General features: G+C 40.8%; 1 protein-coding gene across 4 annotated transcripts in view; it reads right to left on the reverse strand.

Moving 5' to 3' along the window:
* NIPBL (NIPBL cohesin loading factor) overlaps nucleotides 1-20,890 on the reverse strand; it is a 173,146-nt gene extending 152,256 nt beyond the window's left edge. For all 4 annotated transcript variants that reach the window (XM_075411749.1, XM_075411750.1, XM_075411746.1 and 1 more), the window contains exon 1: nucleotides 20,523-20,890. The gene's annotated coding sequence lies outside the window, so the exon portion shown is untranslated. The remainder of the gene's footprint in view (nucleotides 1-20,522) is intronic.
* Between the last annotated feature and the right edge of the window lie 2,474 nt (nucleotides 20,891-23,364).

A 23,364-nucleotide genomic window follows, 5' to 3' on the forward strand; every position in this document is an offset into this window, starting at 1 on the left:
GGGATAATTTTGAACACATGTGCAATCTGAAAGTTGTAGTATCAAAAGATGAAAAAATTTGGCGTTGGATGTCAGGCTGTTCACCGAATAGAGTAGAAAGCAAAGCTAAAGAAAATAGCTGGCCTCAGTTCGATGCATTACTACACTTTGTGCTAATGTAGGCATTCATGGTACTTCTTTTGTACTGTTAAGAAGACACACCAGAGGGAAAAGAGAGGTCATTTAAAAAAGGTGACCACCAGTGTACCACTGGCAGTTCCTCAGTCTCATATGATAGAGAAAGCATACTTCAGCCTTCTGTATGGGATGGAAGCTCCTGAGGTATTAATTGACCTGTAAAAAGTCGCTTAGGTTACTCAAAGTTTTGCAACACCTGTGCAAGAGAATGATTTCTGCTATTCCTTGGTCACATGGAGATTTTTGCAGAAGTAAATTTGAAAAGGATTTAAAAAACAAGGACAGTAGCTATCAGTGAACCACAAATTTGGCTTGGAAGAACAGTGCTTTAATAACTGCTTTCAGTATTTTGCTGTTACTGAATGAACTTCAAATTTTTAATACTATGACATTTTCATATGCAACATTTTTCTCTACTGTTTTTTCTTTCCTGAACAGTAAGAATCATAGGCCGTGTCAGTTTCTACACTATTCACAATCACACAAAGCTCTACGAGCAACAGAGTTCAATCTAGAATAGATCCCATGTTAGGTAGTGCCCAAGACAAAGCAAAACACCGTTATTGCAAAGAATCATAGAATCATAGGTTGGAAAAGACCTCTAAGATCATCAAATCCAAGCAACAACCCAACACCACCACTCCTACCAAACCATGTCCCAAAGTGCAACAACGACACAGTTTTTTCAAACACCTCCAGGGATGGTGACTCCACCACCTCCCTGGGCAGCTTGTTCCAATGCCTGACCACTCTTTCAGCAAAGAAATTTTTCCTAATATCCAACCTAAACCTCCCCTGATGCAACTTGAGGCCACTGCCTGTCATTCTATAGCTAGTTACCTGGGAGAAGAGACCAACACCCGCCTCACTACAGCCTCCTTTCAGGTAGTTGTAGAGAGCAATAAGGTCCCCCCTCAGCCTCCTCTTCTCCAGACTGAACAACCCCAGCTCCCTCAGCCACTCCTCATAAAACTTGTTCTCTAGACCCTTCACCAGCCTCATTGCTCTTCTCTGGACATGCGCCAGCAACTCAACGTCCTTCTGATAGTGAGGGGCCCAAAGCTGAACACAGTACTAGAGGTGCGGCCTCACCAGTGCCGAGTACAGGGGCATGATCACCTCCCTACTCCTGCTGGCCACACTATTGCTGATACAAGCCAGGATGCTGTTGGCCTTCTTGGCCACCTGGGCACACTGCTGGCTCCTGTTCAGCCAGCTGTCAGCCAACATCCCAAGGTCCTTTTCCGCCAGGCAGCTTTCCAGCCACTCCTCCCCAAGCCTGTAGTGTTGCATGGGGTTGTTGTGACCCAAGTGCAGGACCCGGCACTTGGCCTTGCTGAACCTCACACAGTTGGCCTCAGCCCATCGATCCAGTCCAGATCCCTCTGCAGAGCCTTCCTACACTCGAGCAGATCGACACTCCCGCCCAGCTTGATGTCATCTGCAAACTTACTGAGGGAGCACTCAATCCCCTCATCCAGACCATTAATGAAGATGTTAAACAAGACCAGACCCAACACTGAGCCTTAGGGGACACCACTCGTGACCGGTCGCCAGCTGAATTTAACTCCATTCACCACCACTCTCTGTGCTCGGCCATTCAGCCAGTTCTTTATCCAGCGAAGAGTACACCCATCCAAACCATGAGCAGCTAGTTTCTCCAGGAGGATGCTGTGGGGGAACAGTGTCAAAGGCCTTACAAAAGTCCAGACAGACAACATCCACAGCCTTTCCCTCATCCACTAGGTGCATCACTCGGTCACAGAAGATGTGTGTTAAGCAGCACCTGCCTTTAATGAACCCATGCTGGGTGGGCCTGATCCCTTGGTTGTGCTTCACATGCCCAGTGAGCGCACTCAGGATGAATCGCTCCATAACCTTCCCCAGCACTGAGGTCAGGCTGACAGGCCTGTAGGTCCCAGGATTCTCCTTTCAGCCCTTCTTGTAGATGGCATTGCACTGGTAATCCTCCAGTCATCTGGGACCTCCCCTGTTAGCCAGGACTGCTGATAGATGATGGAGAGTGGCTTGGCCAGCTCCTCTGCCAGCTCCCCCAGCACTGCTGGGTGGATCCCATCCGGCCCCATGGACTTGTGAATGTCCAGGTGGCATAACAGGTTGCTAGCTGCTTCCTCCTGGATTATGGGAGGTTTATTCTGCTCTCCTTCCCTACGTTCCAGCACTGGGGGCTGAGTACCCTGGGAATAACCAGTCTGATCATTAAAGACTGAGGCAAAGAGGGCATTAAGTACCTCAGCCTTTTTCTCACCCTTGGTGGCAATACTCCTCCTCGCATGCAATAAGGGATGGAGATCTTCCTTGTCCCTCTTTTTGTTGTTGATATATTTGTAAAAACATTTTTTGTTGTCCCTTACAACAGTGGCCAGCCTGAGCTCTAGCTGGGCTTTTGCCATTCTAAGTTCCTCTCTGCACGACCTAACGAGACCCCTGTGCTCCTCTTGAGTCGCCTGCCCTTTCTTCCATAAGTGGTAGACCCTCCTTTTTTTCCTGTGTCCTAGCAAGAGCTCCCTGTTCAGTCAGGCCAGTTTGTCTTGCGGCACACGGGGACAGCCTGCTCCTGTGCCTTTAAGACTTCCTCCCTGAAGAAAGCTCTTAATTATTTTTTTTTCCAGTTAATTCATAAACTTAGACCACTTGATGGTGGTTTTAAACCCTCTGAAAAGTAGTTTCGTTGCCTAGGTCAGCTAAGAAAGCTTTTCCTCGCTTTTATCAGTTCCAGCCTGCATGTTCCAGCAACTGGTGCTCTGAGAAACTGAGCAAGCATTGTAAGTCAGTCTTTGGCTATAGAAACTGAGAGAATCTTTGAGACTGCCTCAATCAAGTACCACCAACCGTTTTTGAGATCAAGGTACAGTTTGTCCAAGGTATAACCTCACACAGGAATTCAGTGAGACATCCTAAGCAAAGGGCAAATCCAAAGTTAAATTCAAAATATATGGTTAAGGCAAAGCTCAACTGACAGACTGTAAGAACACTTTCTTTAAAACTGCAAGTTTTTGTATAATTTCCAAAAAATAGTGTATTGCAATTCTAGTGGCTGACTTAAAAAAAATTTGCTTCTCACTGTCAGGATTTCCGCCCCAATGTGACCAAGATCTCTCAAGCAGTAGGCAGAGAAATGGACTTCTTAACAATTTAATATCAGTCATCCAATTTCAAGAGTCATAAGGCACATGCTGTATAAGCTGCGTAGGATATCTGACTAGACAAAGGATGCAGAAATGCTCTCTGCTGATGAGGTGCTGGAAACTTCAAAAAGTTGCAAAGCTTTGGGTTTTTTCCTTTTATACTCATACCACCTTCTACGTCATCTCATCTTGTTTACACTTGCTCTTCAAGCTAGAGACTTGAAAAGCTAAGAAATTATACCACACAGGCAACTTGAAGTACGGAGAAGAGTAACATGATTACCGTTAATATCAAGATCTGGTCTCATACTATCTATCTCAGTCGTTTAATACATTCAGCTGAATAGACAAATCCTTATGAAGTAAAAAAAAAAAAAAGTATTTCCAAGACACTGAGACATGTCCTCCACAGTTTGAGAACACAGCCTGAAAGGCAACTGACATCATACGGAAATAATCAAATATTCTGAAAGGCTATTTTTTAGGAATTGGAAGGGACATTTTTTGTTAGTAGTCACTGCTCGACTGCCTGCCAGTTGGAGATTTTTCTGCCTGGTACTCAAATTGTTTTTCAAATTATACATTTGTCAGTTCTCTTTGTATAATACAAAGACACACAGTCAGAGAGATAACATATACAGTATTAATGCTATCAAGTCCATCATAAAAATTTCTGTCCAGTAACAGTACCTAAATTAACAACTGTTTTAGTTTAGGCAAATTAAAGCTGTATTTACAGGCATGGCTGGATGAGCAATATCAAAATGTGGTTAAAGAGAAGAAACACTGTAAAACTAGAAAATTATTAGAGTATTTCAGATTCCATTAGTGGTTTTCTGAGCTAAACTCTTGCATTTGACAATCTATATGGCAACATGATTTAAAACAAACTAACACAGACCCCTACATATTCCATCTCAAACACAAAACAAGGGAAGGGGAAATACATAATTGAGAATGGATTCTTCAGTCAATATGTAATGACTGCATGCAACAGCACTATCAGAGATTTTCAAACTACTTTTTCGAGACTGTCCTTTTCACCGATGTAAATAAAACTGCAGTGTTAAGGAGGGCTCTAACCACAAAAAGGAAATAAAACTCGATAGAGAGATTGTAATCGTCAATTCTGAATAAAAGGATTTTTCCTTACTTTTCCACTTTTAGAGAGTCAGAAGATCATGGCCCTGTGTATCAACTATTTCTCACTACAACTCCACAGTTCTGAATAAACTATTTTAATAAACTAGTTTAATTTTAATAACTTTCAAAGCTCCTGCTCTACTCATGGTGGAGAAAGCATTACTGTTCAGGTAAACAAACTAACTAAAGAAAGTCACTATTCAATAATTCAGGATCGGGTGTGCATTGACTAAGCATAGTCACTCACAATAAGCTCCCATACTCTGAAAAGAGATACTAACTTCATTTCACATTATCCACAAAAGCTTGTATTAATGATCTTTATGCTCCTCAAGTACTATACTGTCAAACTTGTATAACTAAACTCCCAATTTTATAGTATAAGAAATTAGAAAATTCAGCTATAAATTTATACTTCATTGACTACCATAATTTCCCTAGCTGGCCTTGACATAATCACTGCACATACAGTATTTTTTTAAGCTTAAGGAAATTTAGATGTAGCATTCTTGAAGATGGGAAGCTGTACAACCACGCGACCACTGTCCTGTCATATGAACATGACAAAAAGCACAGAAAATGGGGTTATGGATGAAAGGTGACAAACTGAACTATAGACACCTTAACTCTCCGAGTGTTGCATTTTCTAAATTCACATCTGACAAATAGAGAATTATTGTTTGCTAAAACAGTATATAAAAAAAAAAAATCCACATTAGCATGAAGACAACTGAACCTCCTCCAAAAGTCCTAGCTATCTCCTGTAACCTCTTAGTAAACCTGCCTATTTAGCCAAATTTAAAATAATCCATGAGATCAAGGCTGTCTAAGGCTCTCTGAAGTGGACTTCAGGTGGTACAACATACCATAGAGAGAAAAAGTTCACAATAGTTCACGTTATTGCTAAAACTAAATACAAGTAAGCAAACAAGACAACATATTCATATATGCTAATCCATATTTCTTGAAAAAACAAGGAAATAAGAAGTGTATTGAAAAAAAAAGATCCACGCAGAGTTATCTGTTCTATTACACTAGAATTTTTAAGCTGTTAACATCTTCCAATCTGCCAAAACATTTCTCAGGATCTATTTTAGTAAAACACTTTGAAAATACTTTTAATCCAACCCTGCAAAACTGTAAAACAAATGATGGAATTACAGCAAATAAACAAACTTGCTGCTTCAGAAAATCCTCAGAAATCAAGCCTTCTCCCACAAGGCCACCCAACTTACCCAAGCCAAAATACGTCTGTTCATATTTTGCAAGGTAAGAAAGGGACTAAAGCCTTTTCACCTTGTTCACATCACACATTTGCAAAGCTCTCATTTGTTAATCTGTTACAACACACAAACCACAGAAAGACAGCCTCATTCACACCCCACTCAACCAACCCCTTTGGTCAATGCTCCAAAGTAAAACAGGACAAGAAAGATACTCATTTCTCCCCACCCCCAATGCGCTCTTTCATTATGTGGCTTCTTCAGTGGCTTACGAGAGTTAGTGATTAAAAAGCCAATTTCCAAACTTGGGGGGGGGGGGGGAGAGGGTGGGAAGAGGGAGAGATGAGCAAGCCTTTACTAATGAAAAAGATCACACTTTTAAACTAACATCAATGAAACGCAGAATGGCTTGTTTTGGTTTAGTTAAGCCTGTTTCCATCTTCAGTTACTGAAATATTGAAGTAGCCTTTCCAGAAAGTATATTCTAATTGTCACATATACAAGTGCTCACATACAAAAGCAAGGAGATAGTGAGATGAACAAATAAAAAACACGGAAAAAACCCTATGTAGTACAAGAGAAAAGTGCTCTTAAAATCACTTCTTCAAAGAAGTGACTGATAAAATATCAGAGAGAATAAATGCACTGCTACTTCCCTGTTCATTCTTAGATGACAAATATTTTTTCATCATTTATGTCACACCATCCAATATGAGAAAGTTGGTCATCAGCTAATGACTGAAACCGAGAAAACTGCATTTTCCCATTTGTGAACTTTATGAGCTGCAGATGCCATTTTATTGATTAAATAAAAATCCACGTGCATCTTATAAATACATCTCTAAATTCTAAACCGATAGGCTAAAATAAAACACAAGCAAGTCTTAGGCCAGGGACACAGTTCCAAGTTACTGACTGAACTGCCAAGTTGACTGCTTTATGGGCATATGGAGAAAGCCCAAGAACCACTCCATGCAGGTTAGATCAGTCCTCACAGGACCATGTCAAGACAACGCATACTCAATCCTTCCATCCTGCCTGTACGCAACCCCCGGATGTTCCGCTTATCTTCTATGTACTTTACTCTCTGGGCACTTCACTCCAAATGACGACCATCTTCTTCTCTTAAGGATCTAAAACTCAGTAATGGGCACAAACTGAAGCAGAGGAAGTTCTGTCTGAACATGAGGAAGAACTTCTTCTCTCTGAGTGTGACGGAGCACTGGAACAGGCTGCCCAGGGAGGTTGTGGAGTCTCCTTCTCTGGAGATATTCAAGACCCGCCTGGACAAGGTCCTGTGCAGCCTGCTGTAGGTGACCTGCTTCAGCAGGGGGGTTGCACTAGATGACCCACAGAGGTCCCTTCCAACCCCTACCATTCTGTGATTTTGTAACGTGGAAGAGAGGGCTAATTATAGCCCTGAATTTAATACAAAGCTTCCTACTTCAGAAATCAGGCAGTACTATTGTCCGGGCTGCTGCTAAGGCAAAGGTGAATTGTGGCCCATATGCTACAGATACATGAACAACCACAATTGACCACGCAGGTAAATCAAATTAATTAATAAATGGAAAACTAGATTACTGAGTTATGCTTATTTTTTAACAGAATTTACACAATTGCATGCTAAGTACTTTATTTTCACAACTTGCTGAACTGCAAAAATTTGCAATGAAGTATTCCTTTCTTCTAGCAAGAGGATGGATTTTTATATCAAGTCACCCTGATATGAGAAAAATACACTTATAGCTGTTTGCCTACCATAATTCACTGATGAATGAAAATGAGTATGTACAAAGTAAGATGTAAACCACATAATAACCACGCATGCTATAAATATATAGATGTAGGGCAGTATCTTTGAGTCAAAACTAAAGCTCACCTTTGCAGTCTTCCCTGAGATTCGGGTGATAACACCCACCTTTTAGAGAGGTAGCTCAGTCTTTCTAGTGTGAAACATGAACGTTATTTCACAAGTCACAGTCTCAATTTGGAAAAGATTCTCAGCTCTCTGCAGCTTTGCTATGGTAGAAGGAATAGAATCAATTTGTTTTTTTCCAAACTGGAAATTACTTTAGTACAAAGGAGACTCAGACACATCTTTATGGGAATATTCTGGCAATACAGAAGCATTAAAAATGAAACATGATACCCTTCGAGTTTCATTCACATGCCATTTGAACACATACCAGAAGCAGCTGAAATGGATCAGAACTCAACTACCTTAAACTTGTATCAAGACTGACATACATGCTAAAGTTGCAATAATGAGTAGTTAGCTCTCAGTGCTTCCTTTTACATTGGATGCCGAGGCACCTGTACAGGTAGGGACACTGTCCTTTGCTAGCTATTCATCCAGGCCATCAAACTACTGAGTTTCTGTCCTGTTTACCAGTAGTGTGATCGCTAACTTGCCACCAACCTCTGTGATAAAACATACAACTTAGAGGAGACCAGCCAAGTACCAGCAACAGGGAAAAGATCCGTTCCTGTGGCAACAGGCTGTCTACCTCCGCAAAAAAATAACTTAAACTCTACACATTTAGCTCACAGGACATGATCCAGGGACACATCTCAATTCATAATCCTTTTTTCACTTTAACAGTTGCCATGGGAGACCATAAATTAGAGCTTGCAGAACCACAAGTGGCCTTCCCAGGCTACGTGTTTGACATTATTGACTGCATACTTTGGCACACATAATAATATTTATGTCTGAGACACAAATTTAAACTGACAGTAGTATTCTGTATAGTATTAAACTGCTATCTCACATAATCCAATATTCATTTACATTTGTGTTTTCCAGGTTCACATTACAAAGACCTGGAGCTCCCCTCACTGCTAATTATTCCTACTGTTTACTCACAGCAAACATCATCTAGACCTTCTAAGACACTGGCTGTCAAGTAGGTATTTCTTGTTTCTGAAAGATTTTAAGGCAAGTTTTCAAACACGACTCTGTGCTTTTCAGTGGACAAGTATCTGAGTTATCACCCAATCACATATATAAGCCTTTACACAAGTGATTATTAAAAAAAAATAAAATCTTTCAAGTTATCTGAAGCTAATTAACATCTGCATCAACATACCACTGATGAGTATGCTTGTAAGCTACAGGAGTGTTGAATTTATTAAACTGTGTTCAGAGTTTCGAAAGTCATTGCAAAGAAATCCCAACAAGTGGGAGCCTACTACTACATCTTAGCACTCCAGACCACAACCCATCTCCACACCATCCCCCTAGAATACAAACATCTTTGACTCACAAAGATTCACAAAATGCTGAAGAATTATTATGACAAAACCCAAACTGACCACCTAAGTAAATACAACAGAATCATTAAAGCTAATGTTGGTCTTCAAGGGGTAAATCTAATCTACAAAATGATTACATATTATTTAAACAAAACCAAAACTGCTTCTTAAATTGTCTTGTGTGCACCAAGACTATTTAGCACTGTAATTACAGTGAACAAATATTTTACTGTATTTCAATACCCTAACTTTTAGGGACTAAGCTACTTAAAGTCCAGCTGAGATTCTAACTTACTTCAGGAAGCAAAAATGTCAATATGTATCAATTTCAAGTAACTATATCTGTGTAAACCCACTGAAGGCGACTCGTTCACAGAAGTACAATTTTAAAGCATTATTGGACACAACCCCATTACTGAACCTGTATGTAACTTGATTTACAGAATGTTTATTCTTCATAATCATGCGCATGAAACTAAACTGAATTCCTTCTATCAAGGTGAATGTCATTTTACTAACAAAACCTCTAAGTTCTGTACAGCAAATTTAATGTCTTTGGTTAACTGATGCTGTTTCCGTATGGTCACCTTTAAAACGGAAGTATAGCTATTTTTAAATTTTTGTTTATTTTCTTTAAAAAATGCAGTATTTCACCCATTATTACTGTCCTTCCCAAAACATTTGTTCAAATTTACATCTCTATCAGTAATTAGGCACAAGTAGGAGACCTTCAACAGTTTTGTTGAAGACAAATACTGTTCTGTCCCAAAATTCACACAGGGTTACATCGAGCATCAGCCACATTTGGGCAAGTGGATTAGCCCAGGCTCTGAAGTTATTGTGGATCAGCTGACTTCCAATAATTACGGATACACACTTAGCCTATCAAAAATGCAGATTCAACCTTCCTTAGCCAGCAATGAAACAGGGTTAAACTAAATCAGGTTACATGCACTTGCCACAGGCTACATCTATACAACTGAACATTCGCTGTAGCTGAGCATGCAACAACTTCAAATCATCAGACTTAACAAGTTATGTTGAATTCTCAGAAGTCCATCTACCGAGCTTTTCATAAGACTCATTGGCTAATTATTAATCAAGATGTGATTAAGAATTGGCTTAATCCCATGACATCATACGTCTACTTTGAGCCTAGAAAAAGGATTTGTCAGGAATAGACACAAATATTTACAGAAGAAGAGAGAATTCCTATTCTGAAGTCTATTAATTCAATATAACCACTTAACACGGCACTAAATTAAGTAGCTTTCATTATTCTTTCTCCAGGTTGCAGGCTAAGATTACAGTGTGATATGAAAACTGAAAATGTTTACCTTCCTGTACTATGATGGCTTGTTCATGTAATGATATTTAGAGAATTACAGACAAAACAGTTTTTTAACCATATAATTTTTTAAGTTGCAGTTTCTCAAGTATTTTAATGATGTTTTCCACAGTAAAAATAAAGTACCTATTTTTGTAAATAATATGACAAAACTTTACATCATGCTAGATAAAATCAGAGGCAACTACTCCAGTGAGTAAATATGCAGAGTCAGAACTCTAAATATTCTTTTTACAGTAGTGACCCTAGAGTGCACCGTGTGTTCCTATAACTTCCTAAGCTGTTAGTCACCTAAATTATCACCGGGGAAGTCCACCTACAGCTTTGCTTCAACGTATGTCAGAACTGCCACTATTTTTGCAGAACTAAGCAGCTCAACACCTGTTTTACAGCTAAGCCTGGACAAGATCTTCAGAGTAGGAAAGTCCAGTCATACACACGCTTTGAACATGCCTAACACATGAAACATTACTTCACACTGCGTACTAGCCACCATCTCCAACCCGTCACTCAAAATCTCAGCAGGACAGAGGAAGAGCACTTGCTCAGGATACCAGGCACACAGATTCTAAAATGCTCCTCAGTAGCAGGAGGTTCAAACATGCATTTGTCGCTATCCATTACAGTCTTTGACTGGCTTTAAGATTTTATGGGGTAGTGAGCATTGCCTTCTTCTCTTGTCGAAGCATTACCACATCACAATGCAAAGAAAAATAATTAGAACAGGGAAAAACCTGAAAGAAAGAATATGATTATCACATAAAGTGATTTAAACTCTCTTTCAGGAGGTAAAAATCTCTTGAATGTTTTCTTTCAACTAACCAATATGGATCACTTACTCAGCACCACAGGAGCTGTGAGTCCCATTTTGCATGCACATCTCAAACTTGTGATTGACACTCAAGGGCTGATCTGTTCAACAGCAGTATCACAACAATAAAGTCCATTTTTAATCTCACTACAATTCCTTTCTATGATGTAGAAATCAAGATTCAAAACTTCAGTTACTGCACTGTGACAGCTGGTTTACAAGGCAACGATTAAAAAGATATTATACTAAATGCATTTCTGTATGTTAAAGTTCATATTATTAAAAACATTGGAGAGATCGGACTTTAAAAAAACCTCTAGAACAGAACACCCAACACGGAAAAGTTGACATCAACAAATACTCAAACATTACTTTTTCTGTGTATAAACTCAAAGCTTTCCAGACATCTACCAGGAAATCCCACACCCCCAGGCTAAAAGATCACACTTACAAAGTCAATCAAAAGATAATAAATGCCCCTTGCACTCAAGAATTCTGACACAGTCCTTGGATTACATAATTGTGTAACTTTCCCCTCCCACCCCCATGCCCAAATCTTCCCTCAGTTTACAGGAGAGATCTGCTCTGGGAATGAATCAGAGGCTATTCACAAGGCTCTACAGTCTGTTGTAGACATGACTCTCCAACTTCAAGTGAAAATGAAAGAGAAGTATGAAGGGAAAGAGACTGCAAATCAGACAGCAGGAAACAGAAAAATGCCACGCTTGGGGACCTCGTTCTATTTCTGTTACTAATTGTAAATATTTCTGTGTTCCTTTTTCTTGCCTGTTCAGAAGCATAATTTGAAGAAGCACTGATTAGTCGTATTTGTAACCAAAATTAACAAAATCTGTTCTAATATTACCACATATGTTATGATGCAAAAAAAATCAAGTTAATTTAAAAGTCAGGTCCTACAGTTGCCCCAGTTAGACTTCCAAAGTTTTAAAGACCAGATTTTGCATCTCAGTTCCCAACTTGCATCATTACTTACTCTCCTCAAAAACATTTAAAAAATACGTACTTGTGAAGCATTTCAATATTACAACACATGCCACAGAAAAACCCATGAGGAAATTAAGAATTCTATCTCTGGAACAGGGCTTAATGATGTGAAATGATTAAGGCAAAGGGCTACACATTGAACACCAAAGAGAAATCAAAATACTTAATCATAAAAGACAGGATTGGAAGCAATCTCAAAAGTCTCTCCCTGTCCCCAAGGTAGAATCAACAATACCTAAGGCAAATCCTAGAAGACATTAATATAACCTGTTATGTTTTTCAAAAGAAAAAACCCCACCAAAATTCCATTAAGAAGGTTACATTCATTCCACACAGTCGGTGCAATAGGCATCCTGTTGTAAGAAAAAAAAGTGATGACAGACTTACACTACCACAACGCATTCACAAAGATGCCAAATGCAGACTACACAGGTAATGTGAACTACAGAAATCACTGTTGTTTGCTCTTACAAGAAGTACTCCACATTTCTGAGCTTTTTTTTAATACACAATTTCCTCCATTAAAAAAAAAAGACAAAAAAGACAATCCAAACAATGAATTCCTATGTGTGAAATAATGCTTCTTTGCCCAGCCAATCCTTGTTTCTACTTCTGTCTTCTCAAGAAATTTGTTCCTCATCCCCTCTCTGGCCTCTCCCAGTACATACTTCCCACTCATTTCTGACCTGCTTCCCTTGACTGTACACCCAATTCCAAAGTACCCTTCTGTCTCGGCTTCTTGCTAAAGCTGTTTCGTAGCTCATGCTATATATTTACCAAGGACTCATGCATCTGCCCCCCAGCTCCTTTATCCAGTCCTCACAGTTCAGTTATCATTTCCTTAGAAACTCCAAGCTTCTACCCTCCTCAGTTCCTGCCCTTCAAACTCCCATTCCCTCCCCATCCTGTGTAAGTCTGGTTCCAGTCCACCACTCTTCTGCTCCATGTGCTCACTCCTGCAGCCACCCACAAACTCAATTCTTGTCTCTTCCACATTCAAACTAATCAGCATTGTGGATAAGCCGGGAATGGACACCAGAAAACTAAGAGTCTGTACCACATCTCACTGCTTAGAACTGTACTTATTAGGAAAGTCGTGTACAGAAAATTTTTCAACATTAATGGCTACAATCAGAGAAGTCAGCTGTTTTCAGAGACTAATAACTTGCCCAACTTTTTGATAGGCTTTTGAATGGCAAAAAAAAAGCACACCCCTAATGCAAAGTCACCTCACTCAAATTTTAAACTCCTTCCCCAAAGAACGAGGGTGTTCCAATTACTTGAAGAAAAGATCAGAAATAATTTTCAAACATTTTTTTCTCAAGCATGACCCTTAGGAGTCAGTGAACTATTTTGGCTTTAAGCTTTATCAAAAGAATCAGTCAATAAAGGGCAGCCACCCAGCATGGAAGATTTTGGCCCACATTGCTGAAGTTCAGCAAAGTCTGAAGTAACATCAGTGCCTTTAAAGTGTAAGTAGCAGGAAACTGAGAGGAGTCACTAGCAGTCCTACCTATACAAAATAAGCAGGGAGCAACATGCATTCTTAAAGTTGGCCAGTAACTCTGTTAAGCAGTGTTTCAATTCCTTGTAACTGCCAAATTTTAACAGGATACACTAAAGTTTTTCTATGTTACAGGTTATGCTTCAAGATGAGTTTTTAAGGAAACTGCCAGGAAGAACCAATCGTCACTGAGCATGCTAGTAGAAGCAAATCTATTTTCCTATTATTTAAAAAAGAAATGAGAAAAAAAAAATCTAGCATCCATGTAGTAAAAAGCAATCATAGCTCCCTAGTTTGAACTAGAAATTTAACAAGCAAATCATCAGGCAGATTTTTAATTTTCCCTTCGGGGGGAGGGCGAGTGAAGTTAAACTGACTTTAAATCTCCGCAAAGCACTCCCCATGAGTTCTCACCACAGCCTTATTAGAGTCTTATCAAAATTTTCCCAGCTTTTAGACTACAAAAGTAGGTTCCAGACTATTTTTTCTGCGGGCACTAAGGTAGTTGCTATATGTAGCATCTGATGAGGGCTCTCTACATTTTCCCCCCATCCTTAATACTGTCAACTCAAACATGAGAGACAGGGGTTGCTTTATCACAGACACATGTTTACATTCAAGGAGCTTGATAAATTACATTATTTTTTTAAAAAAAGAGAGAAATAAAGGATAGTACTGTAAAACCAAGCACTATAAGAAATGTCCCTTCTGCATTATGATAGTCATTCATTAAATGATCATCTACTGTTTGCTATTCAGGGCATCTCTGCTTCATATATGGCACATGACATACATGGCATGAAACAAATCAGAGTTACAGAGTAAAAGGAGGTGCCTTCTATGGGACATTACACATTTTTGCTATTGAATTTTAATAAAACATGGTTAACAAATCCAATTGGTTAAAAAACAGTTTCCCATCCAAGGACTCTTTTGCTGGAAACTGCCTACATAAATCAACTCTTCTTTAAAAAAAAATAAAAACAAAAAAATAAAAATAACCAAACTTATTTTAACAGAAAACTTCCACCACAAATAAAGAAGAAAAAAAAAAAAAAAAAGGAAAAAAGACTGAGCTCTACTTATTCTACCTGTTCCATAATATATTCACAACTTCTGGGCCATGCCTAGAGTATACAACACAAAAAGCCATACAGGTAGTAAAAAGCTCAAGAACTCTGTCGATACAGATTAGGCATTTGGACCTGGACTTGCTACATCCCCAAAGCAACGTTCTGGCTATGACTGCACTTACTACACCTCAGAGCAGTCCTGTTTTCCTAACGGCCATATAGCAGCTGGACAACAGACTGACATCGCAATGAAATGGGCTGGCCACTAGGCTGCAGAGATCTGGGTTCAAGCACTTCACGTCAACTGCAACAATTATCAGTTTAAGAGGCAAAGTTTTATCCCTAACAGCCAATAACCAATGCTTAGGATACCCTCCAGGGTTGCTAGTTTTGGCTAGAAGTTAACAGAGTAACATTTTTGAATCTGTCTCCAATGTTGCAGGCACCCATTTAATTGCTTGCAGGATTTGGGTGTTATCTAGTTGCTGTCCCTGTTCTTCCTGAAAAACTTCAAGAGATTTTTGTTTCTTCAGAATACAGAGGGTGATTCCTTTCAATTTTTCAGGACAGAAAAATCTATTCTTGTCCAGCTGCTGGCATGATCAAGACAGCTGAAACTTAACAAATGTTTAAGGCCATCAGTGAAAACCCATTCTATACTTCTTAGGGATGCAGCATGAGAAACAATGAGCCTGATGTGTTGAAACGCAGTGCACTCACAACCACAAATAAAGTGAAAGAAAACAATGTTATGAACTTACTAAGTGCTGTAAAGAAAAAATCTGAAGACTAGAGCATGTCAAATTACACAAGATTTATAAGCACTTTTAGAACTCACTATTTTGACTCAGTTTCAGTCTTCCATCTGTAAAATGGAAATAATATTTTATAGATGTGCAAAAAAACCACAACTTTCTCTAATGTTTGTGAAGCGCAGATATTTCTTTTGATATAATTCCTACAAATTAACAAACGAAAACACTTCAGCATTCAGGAAAGATCTGGATGTATATAGCAGGTAACAAGGCAGCAGGCTGCTCACTGAATTACAAAGGAAACAAATATATAAACTAGGTTACAGCAGTATACCAGTCAGCTGGCATTTCCCATGCATTGTATGAGGCACTGAATAGGGGCTTCATGGGTAAGGGAGAATACAATAATGTAGTTAAAGGCCCTTCACATGGAGAAGTGGCTGGATTACATTTGTTTCTGAAATCTTCGTCTGTTACTTCCTTATCCGAGTCCCTTACTTTGCAGCCTAGTGTTTTTTAACACTCCAAATGCGTTGCATGTCTACACATACACACTGCTATGAAAAACAAAGTGCTTAAAATGAAACTACAGCAATAATCTGAAAAAAATTAAATATCTACCCATTTAAAGAATTTCGAGATCTGTGACTGGAAAACCAGTTAGAAGAAACGGATACTAATACTAAAGGCCATAAAAATACACTTTTCTAGAATTTCTTATAACTTTACCATGAAAAATGGTCTTCAACATTTATGGTTTTTTTAAAGTTATTTGTGTAAACCAAGTACAGTATCAACAACTGCATTCAATTTGACTGGAATTCCTTTTACTTTCTACATACATTTGGGCCAAAATCCTTTCTCCACTCCCTTTTGCTAGTGAGATTTTCCATAGTGAACAGAACGGACAGGAAGTGAGACACAAATCATAGATCCTGCACAATCTTGTCAAACGCTATTTCCTCACTCCTGGGGTGCAGCAGATGTCAATATAGAGCACTCCTCTCACACATACTTTGGGGGTCAGGATCAGCTACTAAGAAGTATTCTTGTAACACTAAGTAATTAAAAACACAAATATAGATGAACTGTATCAAAGGTTTTTAGAAGACAAATCTTTAACAATTGTCATTTCAAAAGGACTCCATTTTTTGATTATTAGAAAGGATCATTATTATACAGGGTTATTAGCAATAATACACAGGTATCACCAATTTCAAGCATTTCCTTGTAGGTATTTCTGTGCAACTGAGTGTTTGTCACTGCTGATGATTCAAAATCAGAAGCTAACCTAACCTGTAATACTTCTAATAAAGGTACATGAAAAGCAAGACTGAAAATAAGCAGTATCATATTGAAATGGCCATTTATTATCAAATATTTAATATTTCTAGTGATGTATTTTGTGACACTAAATAGCTACGCTAACACTGGATAACTCTAAAGCTATCATTACTCATGTTTTTTCCAATTAAGTATGCACATAATTGTCAAAGTGTCCATACTTTCATGAATATTATGCACCCCTCTAGAATAACTTCTAGAAAGCATAAATTTCTGCACGTGAAGACTTAAATTTCTTTCCTAGGTCTATATAGTCAGAATAGAAGTACATTTTTTCTTTCTAGTTACAGCAATTATCTACTAACTTTATGTTTCTTGTGCAATACTTATGAAATCTTAATATAAATTCAGTAACATGACTTTAATACTTTGTAACGTAATATACATATATAAGTACCATGCTTCCTGCTGAACACACAGAACTCCGCAATAGGGAACTTGTTATACCAATCCCTGGCTCAAATCAATTTACACTTTGACTATTATTCATCTAGTATCCTTCAAAATACAGTTTGTTTATACTGTAGAGGAATATACACATGAAACATTTAGGATTAAGGCTGCATTACCTTAATCATCATAAAAACACAACAAAAACCTCCATGGATCTATACCAAGGAAACTACTATCTAGTTCCTTGATTCTGCAAGAAAAGTCATATGAACATTAATGTATATGGAGTCTCAAAACATGGAATAAGGTTGCAGAGGTGTACCTGTACTGTTACTTATAATGTGGATCTGCAAAGGGTTTTAGTGATATAATTTTGCTTCTCTGATCCTGTTCTGTTTCTCCCAAATTACAAGTTAGGCACTTCAAATGTGAAGAAAATAGATTATTTAACTGGTATGCCTGTTCCTATGTCTTTATTGTTAAAAAGTATAAAAACAACTTTAAGACAGCAAAAGGGTTCAGGAAAAGTTTTTTTTGTTGGCATAACTTCAGGTAAAATGTTTAAGAAGTTGAGAGAAAAAAAAAGAAATAAAACCTGTATACAAGAAACAAATTCAAAATGTACAATATAGTTAAAAGTACAAAATAGAAGATAACAAGAAGAAAGTATTTTCCTCTTTCAGTTAAAACAATTGTTACAAGTAACATCTTGAGAATAATTAGTTTTGTATTTCTGTAACACGAATAAAATAACTGCATCCTCCTTAAGCAGCTAGCTGTTTTGACCAGTATAAACTCCTAACATTAGGGCAAAAGTAGTATGAAAGCAACATAGTCCTTCTTCACACACACACTCTTCACTGTGCCAAAAACTACAATCTAAATCAAAAATCAGTCATCTTATAAACCTTTCCACATTAAACATTTCTGTATGTAAAATGTTTTTCTGAGATAAGAGAGATATACAACTACATAAACTGTGATAAAGCAACTAATTCAGGATTAATCACATATGGCTCATAAGAATAAAACCAAAAAACTCATTACAAATCACAAGTAGACAGCATTTTAAATTTCCCTCTATAAATACTATTTTTCATACGAGAAAAGTGCATGCTTTCTGATTAAAAAAAAAAACGTGGCACCGTAAACACAAGCCTGGCAAGATAAACTTGACAGGAACTACATAACTACAGTAGCTCATTTCCTGCCCGTATCTGTTGTATTTCAAGCAAAGCTTCTTAAATGAAAAATAAGTCAGAGAAGTTCACTACTGTAAGCTTAACAAACCCATTTTGATTAAAGTGAGAGCTGTTTGAAACGGAGGACGAAAGAAACACCAGAGCTAATGTCGCTTCCTGATGATGAAAAACTACCGAAGAACTACAACTACTTCTGCACAGTCCTTTCTTTCCTGTAAAGCACAGCTACACTCGGCCTCTATGCATGATAGGGACCAAAAGAAAACAATAATTCTGCTGCCACACACTGAGATGAGGACAGTTAGAGACAACTAGTGGCTCGCTCTGCAATTCACAGAGTTTAAAAATAAAAGGCTGCTTTTTCGAAGTGTAAATGGTTCTTCTCCACGCACGTAGGCCTGAGGCCCTGTTGCAAACAGTGTCTAACAGGACCAGGCAGCACAAAGACAGGAATGGGAGATTAGTGGGAGGGAGGGAGGCCGGGATTGGGGCTCAGCAGGATCTTCAGGCTTTTTAAAATTCAAACTACTCCCTGACCAATACAAATCACGGACACGCTACTGACTACTACACGGATTTACAGCATTAAAAACACGCCTTCTACGTGACAGCTATATTAACTTCATTCTTTTAAACATGTATCAGGGCACGCGGAGGCACGATAGCACAGTTTCATTATAGGCTCTAAACATAATACACCAGAAAGTTACTCTATTAGAAACATTAACCACTTACTGTTAAAACAGATCTGGCTGAACAACTAAAAAAACCCGCTGAAAAATAGACAAATTATGTAATGTTGATAGTTGTTTGCCATTTACAAATTTCCTTTCTATATGACACATACAACTTTGTATCTTAAAATTTCCCTCAATTATGTAATTTCTGTAGGAGTATTTTTACTAGTTCACAGGGTGTCTGTTTTAAATCTGCCTCTTTTTTAGTAACACTCTCAACTCAACTAGACAGAAGTCCGAGATTTACTTTACTGTAAATTAGTTACCATTATTTACGAAGACCGGACACTTAATCAACAGTCATTTACAAAACACATTTGACCTGTTAAAATGACACCTAATTACATATTCAAACATCATGGACACAAACAGCCAATAACAACCTCAGGATCTCAAAGTGATCTGGCCTGACAAGAAAGGATAACACTTTTTAAGCACTCCTCACTTTTCACTTCATTAAATTTATGCTTGATTCTCAAATACTTTGGTTAAGATCTCGTCTTCACCTTGGTCCCTTAAATGTCACAAACGCAGCACTTTGCACATGATCCCTCTCCCGTCTTCCGTTTGTTCGAAGTATAAAATAGTATTTCTTCCGAATTTAGTACATATTCCTGTAACGTATACAGCACACTGACGCTGAGATTATGTGGAGTACCTGATACAATATGCTCGCCTATCTGTATTTCCTGGGACTGCAGGTGTCCGTGTGGTGTCAATCATCCCACAAGCGCTAGTTTTTTGCTATAAATACACTAAGTGATTAACACACTAATCAATCGCTATATTGTTTAGAGATTAAACCTCTGCACCTTATAAATCCATACGCATTCGAACTTTCTAGTGTTCAGAACGCAGTTGGTTAGCAGGAGAACGTAACAGTGAAGAGAGGTGGCATTTTGTTCCCGGGTATTTACATTGTCTCTCTTCCCCTATTCCTCCACTTACTCCTTCGCCACTTCAGAGGGCTGCCTGCGCCGGGACCTTCCCCCCTTGCCCCGGTGAAGTTGTAAATACGGCGAAGGATCAGCGCACATTTGCGGCTAATGGTATTGTTTCCTCCTCCTCCTGCTCCGCTCCCGGTTGAGGCCTGTCACTGAGAAGCCGCTTCGCCTTTCTAATCCCCGAGCTGGAGTAAAGGCGCTGGCCGGCGGGCCTGCGCTCTCCACCGGGCCTGGGCCTCCCGGCAGCCCGGGAGGAGCCAATCCCCTCCGCCAAACCCGAGCGAGCAGGAAGGGGGGCTGCGAAATAAACACCTCCGGTTGCCACTTACTCCCCTCTACCCTGGATAGCAGGTAATCCCCTCCGCTCCCGGCAGCGCTGGGCCGCCGCGGCTGGGAGGCCCGGCCCGCTGCCGGAGAGGGCAGGGAGGGGAAGGGGAGACAAGGAGGGGGGATTACCTGAGCAAATCGGCGTCTGAATCCAACGAGAATCCGAGAGAGGGAGAGAAAAATCCGCCCCCTCCCTCCTCAGAGGAGCCGCCGCCGCTGGGCCGCCGCCGCCGCCGCGGAGCAGGAGGAGGAGGGGAGATAATATAACAACAATAATCCGGGCCGGGAGGGGGGCTGGCTCCTCTTCCGTCTCCTCCTCAGTGCAGCGAACATGTAGAGCCGGGGGGTGAGCGGCCAAGACAAATCCCTTCCCCCTCAGCCCGCCTCACAACATCAACACGGGCCGGGCCGCGCCGCGCCGAACCGGTTCCGAGAGACACTCCGAGCCGCGGGCGAGAAGGGGGGCGGCCGGGGGGGCAGCGCTGCCGAGGGGCCGCCGCCGCCGCTCCCTCTGTGCGTGCGAGTGCGGAAAGGCTGGGGGGGGGGGGGGGGGGGAGCCCGGGCACGGTGAGTCGGTACCGAGCGGGGGGGTAGGGGGAAGAGGAGGAGGAGGGGGGGGAAGGATCCTGTGTGTCTCTCTCTCTCGCTCCCTCTCAGAACAAAATGCCGACCGGAAGTGCAGCTGCAGGAATGACTCCCTCCACCGGCGCCAAACACCAACAGCCTCCCCCTTCCCTCCGCTGCCTCCTCCTCGCCCGCCTGCTCCCTCGCTCAGCCAGCGCCGCTTCCGCCGCGCCGCTCCCCCCCCCCCCCACCTCTCAGCGCCGCCGCAGCTGGAGCGGCTCCCTCCGCCTCCCCTCGCCTCGCCTGGCGGCGGCGGGCACGGCGCGGCTCTCCTCCGCTTTCCCCACCCCTCCGGCTGCCGCCCGAGTTTCTCTTTCTTTTCTCTCCCCTTCTGGCGAGCGGAACGAGACCGGCGCTGACGCTCGGGCCTGCGCGGAGAGGAAGGCGGCCAGCGGCTTGTGAAGAAGTGGCCGTCGGAAAAAAAAAGCCCCGCGTTTTGGGTCGTGTTTTTGCCTGCCCCGAGGACGGTGGGGAGCAGGACCGCACAGCGCCCGCGGGCAGGAGGCGGACCCGGCGCGGCGCCCCGGCCCGAACCCCCGCGGGCGGCGGTGCCGTCCCCCGCCGGCCCTGGGACGCTACCGGAGCTGCTGCGGCCGCTCGGAGGCCGTGCGGCGGGAACCGAAGGGCCCGAGGCGGGGAGCGCGGCCGGGCGAGGGGCTGGCAGGCGGACGTGCCCGGCCGGAGCGGCCCCTGGGAAGAAGCCGTTTGGACGAGCGCGGGGGCAGACGCCGGTGTTCGGGGAAGGGTCCGTCGCTGGAGGCTGACGCCCCGCACCGCCGCCAGATTTACTGGGAGTGTTTTAACTGCGGGCTGCGGAGGAGCCTTTGGAGAAGGAGAATGCCCTGTTCTGAGATATTTCCTGGTGTTCCTCTGTGCAGGTAAAACTCTGAATAGTCATAGCACAGGATAATACCGAAGAAGCGTTTATATTCGATGAATTAATTAACGATGTCTTTTCGTACTCACGTCGTTTTGCTGCTCGGTACTTGGACGAATACCCGTCGATTTTCAGAGGAAGCCGTGGTTGTCTGTGGACTTCAGGATGCGGCCGAACAGCTGGACACAGCTGTAAATGCCCTGTGACATACAAACACACTATTTCAGCTCTGGATGGATGTTGTTTGCACAAGGGGATAATATCTCACACCAATGCACCTGAATCTTTCCAAGTCTTCGGATTTCCCGACTAATGCTCTCTCTTTAACACAGATTTAAAATGCCTCTCTCGAGCTTAAACAACTATTAAATACGTGAAGGATGAATCAGAGTTCATTTTACAACCGTACGTGTCTTTGTGTGAAAGTACAGCAATGAAGATGGCACTGGAGAATACGGGTAATTCAGCGCTGCAAATGCTAATATCCAGTGGTTACAGGCTCATCCAAGTTTAATGGAGACAGAGTAAACCAGGCTCTGGAAAAAGTGTCTTACATGCCTTTGTTCCAGATTAATATAAAAGGTCCCAAACCTATAATTGTTTATGCATTTACAACTTCAAGTTCTCTATTTGAAATAAAGGGAACTAACTGTTGTAGTAAATGAAGTGTGTTCATAAGGCTTTGCACTTAATACGGTGCAGCTCTGTAAGACAAGGGGGAAAATGTATCTTCTCTTCGTAATTAACTAAAGTTTCATGGACAACTTGCTTGGAGTTTGCATACCTGTATGTGTGTGGACATATACACCTATGAATTCACAGGAAAATGTGATTCTAAAATGACAAAGTTGGCCTAGGAACACAACTCCGATCTACTTCTGACTGACTGTTACCAATTCATGTTGATGGAGTCTTCCCATGATTTTAGTAATTTATTTATATAATGTGTTTTTTTTCCTTAATTGGTGACTTAGCGTGTAAATAAAATGTAAATACAGAAATTATCCTTTTTAAATGCCAAATATGGTTTAGCCAGTACAAACATCATGGTAAGACACAACACCTATTTGACTGCTGTTTCAGTCACAATTTTCTGGTGAGAATGTCACCGGACCATTTTTGGCTTTTAAAATCCCATTCAACTAAAATAATTTGTCAAAATGGCTATTTTGCATGTGTACTATGATGTTACTACCTGCACAAGAAAATAACTGATTTAAGCCATAGTTCTCGTAGAAGGTTGTGGTGGAACACAGATGAGCAATTCAGGATTTTTTTTTCCTTAAGGGAAATTAAGTCTTTTTTATTCCATTAGATATTACTGTAACCCACTTTTTAAAGGGAAAGATCAAATCCTTGAACTGCATTCAGGCAAGTGGTTCCTTGTTTTCCTGTTTTTTTCAAAGCTCTGCTCACAGCAATTTATTGCAGAATGGAGGCTCACCATGTTGTTAAAAAGTACTTTAGTAT

Source organism: Opisthocomus hoazin, chromosome Z (genome assembly GCF_030867145.1).
Source record: "Opisthocomus hoazin isolate bOpiHoa1 chromosome Z, bOpiHoa1.hap1, whole genome shotgun sequence".
Classification (NCBI taxonomy): domain Eukaryota; kingdom Metazoa; phylum Chordata; class Aves; order Opisthocomiformes; family Opisthocomidae; genus Opisthocomus; species Opisthocomus hoazin.